General features: G+C 40.3%; 2 protein-coding genes across 3 annotated transcripts in view; one reads left to right on the top strand and one right to left on the bottom strand.

The window, feature by feature from the left end:
* Positions 1-12,196, bottom strand: part of SUPT3H (SPT3 homolog, SAGA and STAGA complex component) — a 433,324-nt gene extending 421,128 nt beyond the window's left edge. Inside the window, exon 1 of one of the 2 annotated variants that reach the window (XM_028127963.2) lies at positions 12,043-12,188. The gene's annotated coding sequence lies outside the window, so the exon portion shown is untranslated. Of the gene's footprint in view, positions 1-12,042 lie in introns of both variants that reach the window. The other variant, XM_054722655.1, reaches the window with a different exon arrangement.
* The window catches only part of RUNX2 (RUNX family transcription factor 2), a 222,206-nt gene that overhangs the window by 46,905 nt on the left and 162,985 nt on the right, over positions 1-12,316 (top strand). The gene's annotated exons all lie outside the window — the stretch shown is intronic.

Raw genomic sequence — 12,316 nt, forward strand, 5'->3', positions numbered from 1 at the left:
CACTCAAGTCAATTTTCTCTAATAAATACAGTTAACATGGAACTGAAAACCTACTGTAATCTTCTCAATGGGTTAATGTCCTACAGTTGTTTTAGCTTTCAATTGAAATGCAGCTGTTTGCCATATTTTACAAAATGAATTCAGATGTGCAGACGGAGACCTAGATTATTTCAACATGCCACAGTTTAAATGTGAACCCAAGGAATAAGTTCATCTCTGATTAATACTTATATTTAAACCTGATCACTAAGCCAATAGCCTATACTATGTTACACCTGTAAAATCCTGTTCCAGAATAGAAAATTTGACATCTTTTAATTTAACATAATGAGATTTAAGAATATACTCCTTTCCTCAAAAAATACTGCAACAGAAAAAAAAATTTAACTATGGTAAAGTTATGTCACAAATGTAAATTTTAAAAAAAGGAATAGACATGTTCTCTTTATAGCTGGTATTTTTGATGACAAAATGACCAAAAAAGAAATACCATGAAACATCTTTAGCTTAAAATAACTCAAAGAATTGGAAGTATATTACTAGTTTCAGCACCCTCAAAACATCAAAATCTGAATTGTGAAATCCATCAGTCTACCCATTCATTAAAAGACAGTAGAAATTAATTCAGCAGGCCTATGTACTGATTCTGAGCACCTGAGTCTCAATTCCAATCATTCATAACTTGAACATTTCACATAATATAAATAGAAAACTGTTATACATTTTCATTGTCATAGAACTCCAAAGGCAGGAAGCAATTATGGTTAGGCCAACATTATTATATACTGCATTTTAGTTTTGTAAAAAAAAAAAATTCAAGTTACATTATGATCTTAATTTCTCCTGCTGTAAAAAAAATAATAATAATAACCACTAAATCACTGAGAATTCAAAGAAAATAAATTAAAATATACAAATTTTAAAACATCTATATTTGGGATAACACTATGGTAACCTAATATATTTATATATGAGCCATTTCAAGTGAACTTGGAAGGTATAAAACTCAAGTGTCCATTCAATTATCTGCTAAAAGAGAAGTAACATGAATAATACAAAGAACAGATGATTCACATGTAATTTATAACTTTTTTGAAAATAGCAATTTTTATGAAACAACTTCTAATTGCATTTTCATAACTAAAACATCATCTGTATTCACCTACCATATAAAAAAAATGAGCTCAGATCCTGAAATAAGATGTACCTATCATAGCACTTCTTATACTGCTTAAAAACAGGGACATTCTTTTATCTGTAATTTCTATAACTAATAAACTGCCTGACATAGCTGATGTTCAGTAAATGGTAGGTAAATTTAAAAATGACTGAATGATATAACAAAGAGTACAAAGATAAGAAAAACACACCTTCGCCATTTAGTAGCTTACAACCTACTGAAGTTAACAGATATATACAATGCAATGAGCTTAGAGATAATGTACAAGATACTATGAGAGAAGAGGAGGAACATCAGACCCAGTCAATTATTACATGATAATTATGCTGAGATTTAACACTTTCTATAATCTGAAAATAAACCAAATTTAACTGTACTTAAAAAACACACACAGAAATAAGTGAATAGCAAATCCAAACTACTCCTATCTCAGAAGTGAAAGTACTTTGAAAATTGTGATGCACCATAAACAGCAATATATCATCTAAGGAAATATTCTGCCTTACCACTCATTAATTATTTTTCTTATAATTAATGGAACAGGAATAAGTACTTCCCAATCCAAATCAGTCTGATTCTAATTAATATGTGTAAGAAGCAGTAAATATTCATAAGAAACACCTAATGATCAAAATGACAAGTTATTAGGAGTAATATAAGTAGAGAACCACAATTTTAAAACAATTACCAAACACTTTATATTTAGAAACAGAAAAACTCTTCTCTGTAATATCTGATACTATTACCACACCTGCTTCCATGTCCAGCAGTTCTATAAGAACACGACTAGTCTTTAGTCACACAAAGTCAAAAACTCCAAGACATTTTAGATTGTTCAGCTCCTTCCATGCCTACAACCAGGAACTCTGGTCCTGACATTTTTTCTTATAAAAAAGCAACTCTAAATCAATCCCTTCCTTTTCAATTTTATCTAATACCTTTACTGCATTATCTTTTAAACCTCCCATCTTTCTAATTAATTCTGCAAAATATCTCCAGAGTACTCATTCTAAATATGTGTTACTCCTCTACTCAGAAGCCTCCAATGGCTCCCCTTTGCCTGGAAGACAAAACTTGTCACTGGACCTCTCCAGCTTCCTGTTCTATAGCAGTCAAACCAAACATTCGGTATCTCCCAAACCATCCCAGGTTCTTTTGAATCTTTATAGTTTTTCCTGCTTGCAATACCTTGTTACCTCTCCACCTATCCAAATCCTAGTGGTCTAGAAAAGCCTGACCTAAACTCATTATCACCAAGAAGCCTTCCCAGTGACACAACCATCAAGAATTATTTCTCTGACATCTAATTGTTTCAGTTTACTAATTCTTTTGGTTTAACATTAAATATTTTAGTACATACTAATTATTTTAGTATATTAATAAACCTCTGCCCCATAATCTTCCAACTACTGGCAGGTGACTATACCTCCTACTTCATCCTATATAATAAAAACATAATATGCAAATCGACCGAATTGCGGAATGACCAGTTGGCAGGGGGCCGGCGAGCAGGCAGCGCCAGGCCAGCCAAGGCACGTGCCAACGGGCAGAGGGAGAGGATGGCGATGGGGTGGTAGGGAGGTAGCAGCTGTGGAGGGGCAATAGGTGGGGGCGGGGCCTAAGCCATCAATAGGACATCCCCTGAGGGCTCCCTGACTGTGAGAGGGTGCAGGCTGGGCTGAGGGGACAACTCCACCCCCCCCCGCCCGAGGGCACGAATTTTCATGCACCGGGCCTCTAATAGAGAAATAAAAAGCCTTTATTTAGTAACTTCCTCCATTCTTCTCTAATAAAGCTAATACATCCTTTCTTGATTCCCTCCTCTTACAATAAAGGCACCCTCTCATTTAAAGCCAGTGCATCACCTGTGCTTTGGCTTCTTCATTTATAATTACTTATTGGGTACCTACTACAGGCCAAACACTGTTATAAGAGCTAGGGCGAGAGCAGTGGTCGGCAAACTGCGGCTCACAAGCCAGCCGCGGTTTGCCGCTCTGTTGACTAATGAGTTTGCCAACCACTGGGCTAGAGTAGTGATTAAGCTAGACAGAAGAGATACAACAAGAGATACAATGCAGGAGAAAAGCACATAAATATAATCTGAGGTAGAAACAAATGCTTTGAAAACTAATTAAACAAGTTGAGTCCAACCAGAATATAAAATCTTAACAAAGCCAAGCGACTTGAAATATTTTAGGTTTTAAAAAGTTAACTCCAGCCCTGACCGGTTTGGCTCAGTGGATAGAGCGTCAGCCTACGGACTGAAAGGTCCCAGGTTCGATTCCGGTCAAGGGCATGTGCCTTGGTTGCGGGCATGTCCCCAGTGGGGGGTGTGCAGGAGGCAGCTGATCGGTGTTTCTCTCTCATCGATGTTTCTAACTCTCTATCCCTCTCCCTTCCTCTCTGTAAAAAAATCAATAAAATATATAAATAAAAAAAAAAAAAGTTAACTCCAGCTGTTGTGAGGATATACTATAAGGAGGCACTAGTATAGGCAAGGTAACCAGATAGAAAGTTATTGAAATTATACAGACAAACAATAACAGTGGCTTGAATTAGTGAAACAAGTCAAGATGATGATAAGTGGTCAGATTTCTGGAGTATATTTTGAAAGCAGAGCTGACTTGCTGATGGATTAGACACAGGGTGTGAGAGAAGAGCAGTCAAGGATGATTCTGAAGTTTGGGACCTGAGCAACTGGTTGAATGGTGATACCATTTACTGAGATCAGGAAGATTGGAAATGAGAAAAAAAGAAATCCAGTTGGGGCCATGTTAAGTTTGAGACAGCTATTAGATATTCAAGTGGAGATGAAATCCTACAGATGTTGTAAGGCAGAAAACTGAAATAAAAGTCATGATCATAGCATTTTGTTAAGGAGATTAATTAATTTAGTAGAACCTGGTAATAAGGATCAACTAATCTCTCAAGTTCAGTTTCTCCACCTGTCAATAATTTCTGACTATCTCAGAGGGGTGTTATAAAGACAATAGACCCAACCAGCATGGCTCAAGGGCTGAGCATGGGCCTATGAACCAGGAGATCAAGGTTTGATTCCTGGTCAGAGAGCATGCCCTGGTTGGGGGCTTGATCCCCAGTGTGAGGTGTGCAGGAGGCAGCCAATCAATGATTCTCTCTCCTCATTGATGTTTCTATCTCTCTCTCCTTCTCCCTTCCTCTCTAAAAATCAATAAAAATACATATATATTTAAAACAAAAAAACAATAGCCACCATATAATGGGCACTCAAAAAATATATCTGAAATGAAAAGAATACCAGCTGTAAACTATAAAATTCCCAATAGGTAAACAGACATATAAACTGTGTGCCTACATACACTAGTTGGCAATATAGGCATTTTTTTTTTAACCTACAAATAATAGGATCTTAGTGACAGACTGCTCATGGAAGCTATATTATATTTTTCTTTAGTCTCACATTAATGTAAGTTTCTATTCCATGTGCTTTCATATCCAGTACTCTTATGAAACTACTAGAGGCCCAGTGCACGAAATTCTTGCACTCGGGGGGTGGGGAGGAAGGTCCCTCAGCCCGACCTGCGTCCTCTTGTAGTCCAGGAGCCCTTGGGGGATGTCCGACTGACGTGGAGGCAGGAGAGGCTCCCGCTACCGCCACTGCGCTCGCCAGCTGTGAGCCCGGCTTCTGGCTGAGTGGCGCTCCCCCTGTGGGAGCACACTGACCACCAGGGGGTAGCTCCTACATTGAGCATCTGCCCCCTGGTGGTCAGTGCACATCATAGCAACCGGTAGTTCCGCTATTTGGTCAATTTGCATATTAGCCTTTTATTATATAGGATTGAGTTTTTTAAAAATTTTCTTTTGAAAATAGTTCTTAACTGTATCTACCAGATCCTCCTGCAATACATAAGCAAGCAAACCCTGACAAAATGGCAAGTTTATTTTTCCAATATTAAACACTTGTTTTTACATAAAATCCTTAATAAAGAGGGAATATGCTAATTGACCCTCACACCATCGCAAAGATGGCGGCGCCCACAGCCAATAAGGAGGGAATATGCCAATTGACTGTCACACCCTCAAAGATGGCGGTGCCCACAGCCACAAGATGGCAGTGCCCAGTCCCTTCAGGCCCGCCAGGGTGGCAGGTGCACACTCCGTGCACCTGCCTCCAGAGCCCCCCAGCTGCCCAGGGCTGGCCCAAAGTGCAGGCAAGCCTCGGACTATGGCTGCCCAGCTGCCCAGGGCTGGCCTGAGGCGCAGGCAAGCCTCAGATGGTGGCTGCCCAGCCGCCAAGGGCTGGCCTGAGGCACAGGCAAGCCTCGGATGGTGGCTACCCAGCCGCCCAGGGCCGCCCAAGGCTCAGGTAACCAGGGCCAGCTAAGGCTTGCACTGCCAGCAGTGGCAGCAGCAAAGATGTGATGGGGTGTTGCCTTCCCCTGATCGCTGGGTCGCCTCCCGCCCCTTAGGGCTCCCGGACTGTGAGAGGGTGCAGGCCAGGCTGAGGGACCCCCCCTGCAGTGCATGAATTTTCATGCACCGGGCCTCTAGTCTATAATAATAAAAGCGTAATATGCTAATTAGACCAGATGTCTTCTGGACAACCTTCCGAATGAAGCCAGGGCTGCAAGGGAAGCCCGGGTCCCAGGTGCCAGAAGGAAGCCGTTGCTGGCAGCTAGGGGAAGGAAGGTCTACTCTTGCATGAATTTCGTGCACCGGGCTTCTAGTATTATATAATTGAATGACCTAATAGCTAACTTTTCAGATATGTGCAAAATTTTGGAATCAATTATACTTCTTAGTAGTAAAAGGTAAGTATATTTGACAAGGATGTCAAAGAAGGAGATCTCTTAAACATCAAAATTCTCTTCCAATCTAGATTCACATCTTAGAAATATTAAACCTTATGAGAAGTCTATATTAAATATAAACAGTAAAATCTGATGTGATTAAAAACATAGTTCATCAGAGGGGGTGGGAGACGGGTGGAGGGAGGCAAAGGGAGAGAAATGGGGGACATCTGTAATACTCTCAATAAAAATAAAACATAGTTCATAGAACTAAAAAAAAAAAAAAAAAAGGAATATTTACTCCCATGTAGGCATGTAAAATATAGATGAATTTGTATAAGCGTTTCAGAGTTTATAAAGGGTCTTTAACTTTCAACTCACATTTTTTATAATCACCCTATCAGGTAACAAATACTTCTCCCCTATTAATGAGGAAGCTAAAAGTAAAAATACTGGGTAAAGGTCACAAATCTAACAAAAAACAGGCTTTGATTCTGGTAGCTAATAACTTGAAATATCTAGTCCATGTACATACATATTTTAACAAAAATTTGCCAACCTTTTCACATTTTAATATCTTTATTTACAAAAGATGCCTATCTCCTTTAGCAACTAAAATAATGTGAAATTACAGAGAAGTTGTACACCTAGTGGTCACCGGACTTGTCATTAAGTTACCTTAGAGGCTGATGACTTTAAAATGGGGGTGGGGAACCTTTTTCCTATCAAATGGGTATTTATAACATCATTCTTGGGCCATGCAAAATTATCAACTTAAAAGTTAGCCTGCTATATTTCATCAAACATTTAATTAACTCACTCCTAATGCCTTGGCAGAGCCAGATCAAATGAGGTTCCCCACCCCTGCTAAAAGCTAGTTCATAAATTCCTTCCTTAAAAGTAAAGTCAGCCCTAGTTGGTTTGGCTCAGTGGATAGAGCATCAGCCTGAGGACTGAAGGGTCCCAGGTTTGATTCTGGTCAAGGGCACATGCCCGGGTTGTGGGCTCGATTCCCAGTCGGGGGCATGCAGGAGGCAGCCGATCCATGATTCTCTCTTATCACTGATGTTTCTATCTCTCTCTCCCTCTCTCTTACTCTCTGAAATCAATAAAAATATTTTTTAAAATAAAAAGTAAAGCTTAGACAGATGGATAAACAGCTATAACAGACAAAAGCATAACTATGCAAATTGTCGGGAGGGGGACCTAAGACATCTGAAATTCAGAACTATAGTTTGAAAATCACTAATTTCATCCAAATCCCTCATTTTTCAGGTGAGGAAACTGAAGTCCAGAGGGGTTTCTTGAACTGCCCAAGGACACATCACTATTTAGTGATACAGCCGGGACTAAAACTGAGGTCCCCTGACTCCTGGTCCAGAATTCTTTCTACTATCCCACAAGGAACATACAAATAAAAGTTGATCATAATTAACTCACAAGACCTCCACAATGTGTTTGTCATAGTGAACTTTGTTGTGAAATACCTGCCTATGCTAACTCAGTTTAGCAGTGAAGAGCTGGGCTCTGGAGTTCAAATACAGGCTCTAACATTTACCATGTGACCTTGGGCAAGTCGCATCACCTCCCTGCCTCAGTTCCCTCATCTTTAAAGTGGAAATTAAAAATACTCTTCTTATAGTTTACATGAAATAATGTCTATAAAGCACTTAGGACAGTGCCTGTATATGGAAAGCTCTCAATTCATGATGATGATGATGATGATGATGAATAAGCATAAGAATCATCATCCAAGCAAAAGTATAGCTTCTTGAAAACATATCACAAAGTATTATCATTAAACATGTATATTCTCTAAGAAAGAATGGTATGATTAGTAGTAGTTGTCTTTTAAAGATTCAGAAACAAATATGAAAAAAGTTAAATAGACAGGATTCAGTCATAAAACCTCTACAGCATTTAAAATAGCAAAAGTGCACTTCAAGATTTTAAAATAATTTATATTTGTATTGTATTTACAATTTATAAAGTACATTCACATATATTATTTCAACTTATTGTCCCATGAATTCAACAAACACGGCATTTTTTCAACTACTACATATGCCAGATAGTATGCAATTTACATATTCATTACCCTTTTAACATTCAATAACCACTAGCTGTTATTAGAGGCAGTAGTATAATACAAAAAAATAACTTGATATCCGTTCCAGACAGAGCCTCATCAGTACCACCTATTAAGGAGGAATGACATGCTTGGATAAATAAATAAGATGCAGCAATTAGCACAACGAAAGGAACACCTCAAGTGCCCATGAAAATGTGGTTAGCGTAAGGAATTGTTTTGTGTATGTAGAGAATATTATTGTAATCAGGTCAAGAAAGCACCATTACTGTGACTTACAGTACTGTTGGTTAAAGAAAATAATTTTGGGTAATGGTGCCTATTATACTCTATGTGCTGTTTCACAAATTAAAATATACAACAATTTTTGCAGATCTAGGGTCAGTCTTTACTGGAGGTAGTAGGTAGAAAAGTTGAAACAAAACCACTTAAATATAAAATATGTGTAACACAAGACAATTTATATAATTCTCATCTGAGGCCTCTGACTACCCTGTGAGGAGGTAAGATTAGGTACTACTTCCATTTCACTGATGAGGTAATTGAGGCTCAGAGAAGTAAACAGTTAAAATCACAAAGAGAAATTATAGCAGAATAATTAGTTTTCAGAATTAGTTTTAAGTGCTCTTTTGAACCCATCCACAATGCATTTCAGAACATTAGTATCTTTTCCGGGTCCATTATTCAGTACCCTTAAGACTAGAGCAGGTGACCACTGGCCGGTGTGGCTCAGTTGGCTGGGTGTCGTCCCATGCACCAGGAGGTTGCCGGTTCAATTCCAGTCAAGGGCACAAGCCCAGGTTGGGGGTTCTACCCAGCTGTGCAGAAGTGAAGGAGGCAGCTAACAGATGTTGCACTCGCACATGTTTCTCTCTTTTCTCTCTCCCTCTCCCTTCTTCTCTCTAAAAATCAATAAGGTAATCTTAAAAAAAAAAAAAAAAAGGGACTATAGAGATGGTGATACTTATGTCACTACACCCAACACACCACATGAGTTACTTCATTTAACCATCAGAGAAATGAGGGCTCAAACTAAGTGTGTCTCTCAATAAAATATTGTATTCACTAATAGTATAAATTCAAATAATATAATAATGCATTTGGCTTACTATTTAAGTAAACTATAAGCAAATTTTTTCTTTAACATTCTAATACATAAGAAGCAGATTCTGACTGATTTCACTATTCAACCTCACTGTGTAATAAAAACAGGCATTATTTTCAACAACAATACTCAATCTTCTGATTTAACTGACATGGCCTAATTCTTTGCAGCCTCCCACACCAAAAAGCACTTTTTTAGAGAGAACCAAAAATCAAGCTGCCCAAGATTTAAGGAGAAAAGCAAAATTTTTAAATTACCAGTGGCTTAAATGGACAGGTCACTTGCTAGTCTTATTCTAGATATCTCATCTATTATTTAAGCTCATAAGCAATAACTTTGTCACTACTTAAAAGCAAGTACCATTTCTAAGACTGCAATATAGTTAATCCTCCTAAAATTACATATTACTATGTTCAACAAATCTAAAAGTATAGGAACCTTATTATTATGTGGTTCCAATTGGGGCATTTTTTACAGTAAAAGGAACTCTATTAATAACTATGCTGGGACAAATGCGCTCAAACATGACTGTCCCAGAAAAAGTGGGGTATAAGTCACCCTACATAAGACAACTATTTTGAATTGTATGTAATGACTTATTCTCTGTATATGCTTAATTCATGAGCTTTAAGTTTTGTTCCAGATCTAATGATTATCCTCAACCTTGAAACGAAGGTCACCATTTTACAGACATCAGGCCAGAGTTAAGTTTTATTTTCAAATAAACATTTGCTTGAAGAAAAAACAGATGTACATATTTCAAAGAAAATAATCTTGCAAAATATCACCAAATTTCAGACTTATCTCTTTAAAAGTTCTGAATACTGATAAACTGATAACCACAAAACTACTTCTTAAAAAAAAAGTCACTGTCTTTCAAAGGAAAAACAAGAATAAAAGTATTGAAAAGTTTTCAGTAAAAACTAAACAAAATGATAAAAGATAAGAGGAAACCATGATTAAAGGAAATTCTGGTTAGTATTGTTATGGCTTTCCAAATGAAACTGGCATTAGCTGTACAACCTATGAGACAAAAGAATGCTTTGTTTTAATTTGTCAAGCTGTAAATAACTACTAACAGACCCATGCTTTGAACTATAGTACTTTAATGAAAGGCATTATTTGAATATAATTATGATTCCCTAAGGCAGCGATTTTCAACCTTTTTCATCTCATGGCACACATAAACTAATTACTAAAATACTGTGGCACACCAAAAAATACATTGTATTTTTGCCAATCTGACAAAAAAAAAAAAGGTATAATTTTGATTCATTCACACCAGTTAGCTATTATTGTGTTGGCTGTTGTCATTTTTTTATTTGACAATCTAAGGGAAAAAGAGGTCAGTACCCCTGACTAAAGAGTCAGGTATTGCATATTTTAAAAATTCTTGTGGCACACCTGTGTGCCTGCCACAGCACACCGATTGAAAATCGCTGCCCTAAAGCAATAGCTGTCCCAAGAGTTAGTTTCTCTGATTTAAACCCAACCAACTCACAAAGTTGGAAGGGGTCTCAGTCTAGATTCTTGACCTTATGCTATCCAACAAGGCAGCCACTAACCACATGTGGCTATTTGTATTTTAATTAACGTAAAGTTAAAAACTAAGTCCCTCAGCACACCAGTCACATTGCCAGTGTGTCAGAGCCCCTCGTGTCTTTGATACCACAGATTATTCCAGAGTATTTCCATCATGACAGAAAGTCCTATTGGGCAGTGATGCTCTAGACCTAGGCTGCTCTAGATCTTTGCTTGAACATCCCCAGAGGGTAGAAACTTTGCAATCGCACAATAACACACACTCTTATTTCTTGCAAGTACTGTCAGAAACCTTCCCTCACACTCAGTCAAATCCAGCTTCTATGTAACACCCACCACACATCCCATCCCCCAAGTTCCGTCTAGTTGGCCTTCAAGTAAATCTTGGCAGAGCTCACTTAATTCCACCTAAAAAGTCCTGCCCCTCACATATATACTAAGACCCAGGGTCCTCCCCATCCCAGAATGATACACTTTCCAAAGAAATAGTTCCAAGTTCCTACCGGCCTCCTGGTGTTATCCTAACTTCCCCACGTGTTAAGAGTACTGTACGTGCAGCATGGGCTCCTAGTGTCAGCGGTACATCCCCACCCCACGGTTGGTCAGACCCAGTGTCTTGATTTTTAATTTAAAAAACGAGGTCACAGTCCCTCTCTGAATCGCTGAAAGCGTGGAGGCCGAAAGGAATTACACTTAACATGTAACTGACCAGCGCCTGATGCGGTTCTAAACATTTCACGTGGGTCACCTCCTACACCCCTCACGGTTCCGATTCCGAGCCACACTATTACTGTCCCCATTTTACGGGCCTAAAGCACGTGGCCACGGACACGGCACATGACTTCCCTGGGGGTCGCAGCTGCAGGTTCACCCCGCAGAGAAGAGCCCATCTTTTCCCTTTTTTTTTTTTTTTTTTTTTTTTTGGATGTTACACTTCTAACGCCACCTCACCCTTCTCCCACCCCGCTCACAAAGCAAAAGCTTCCTTCTTTACGGATTCCTCCTCCCAAAACTCTGCCTAGGGGACACCTAGGGAGGTGCTGCTTCTACCCCAGCAAACCCCGCTCCGGCTCGCCGCCCGCTCCCCGCGCCCCACGCCCACCCGCCGGCGGGGAGGAGCCAAGAGCCAACTCCACACCCCGCGGGAGAACCCGGCCCCACGCCGGGCCAGCCTCTCCCTCTCCCAACCGTCCGCCCTTCACCCTCCAGGGCGGCCGCCCTCGGGCAGAGGCCAGGGCGGAGCTGGCGCCGAGGCCCCGACGCTGGGCTCGCTGCGCCGTGTCCCCCCCCCCCACCCCCCCGGGTTCCCGGTCTCGCCCCCGCCCGCCCCCGCCCCGCCCCCCACGCCACCAACAACCTCTGCTTTAAGAACACTTGTCGGCACGGCTGCGCGTCCCGCGTGGAGAATGTGGGGATGGAGACGGCGCGGTTGCTGCTGCTGCGGCCCGGGACACGCCGGGATAGGGGCGGGGTGGGGGTGGGGCCGAGAGTGTAGAAAGGGGAAAAGTGGTTCGGCGGGAGCGGGGGTCGCGGCGGGGGTGGGGGCAGGAGCGTGAGTCCGACTCTCTCTGTGGGGCGTGGGTTGCTGGGACCAAGGAAAGAGCCCTACAGACGCCCCCGCACAGGCGGCC

Source organism: Eptesicus fuscus, chromosome 10 (assembly GCF_027574615.1).
Source record: "Eptesicus fuscus isolate TK198812 chromosome 10, DD_ASM_mEF_20220401, whole genome shotgun sequence".
NCBI lineage: Eukaryota > Metazoa > Chordata > Mammalia > Chiroptera > Vespertilionidae > Eptesicus > Eptesicus fuscus.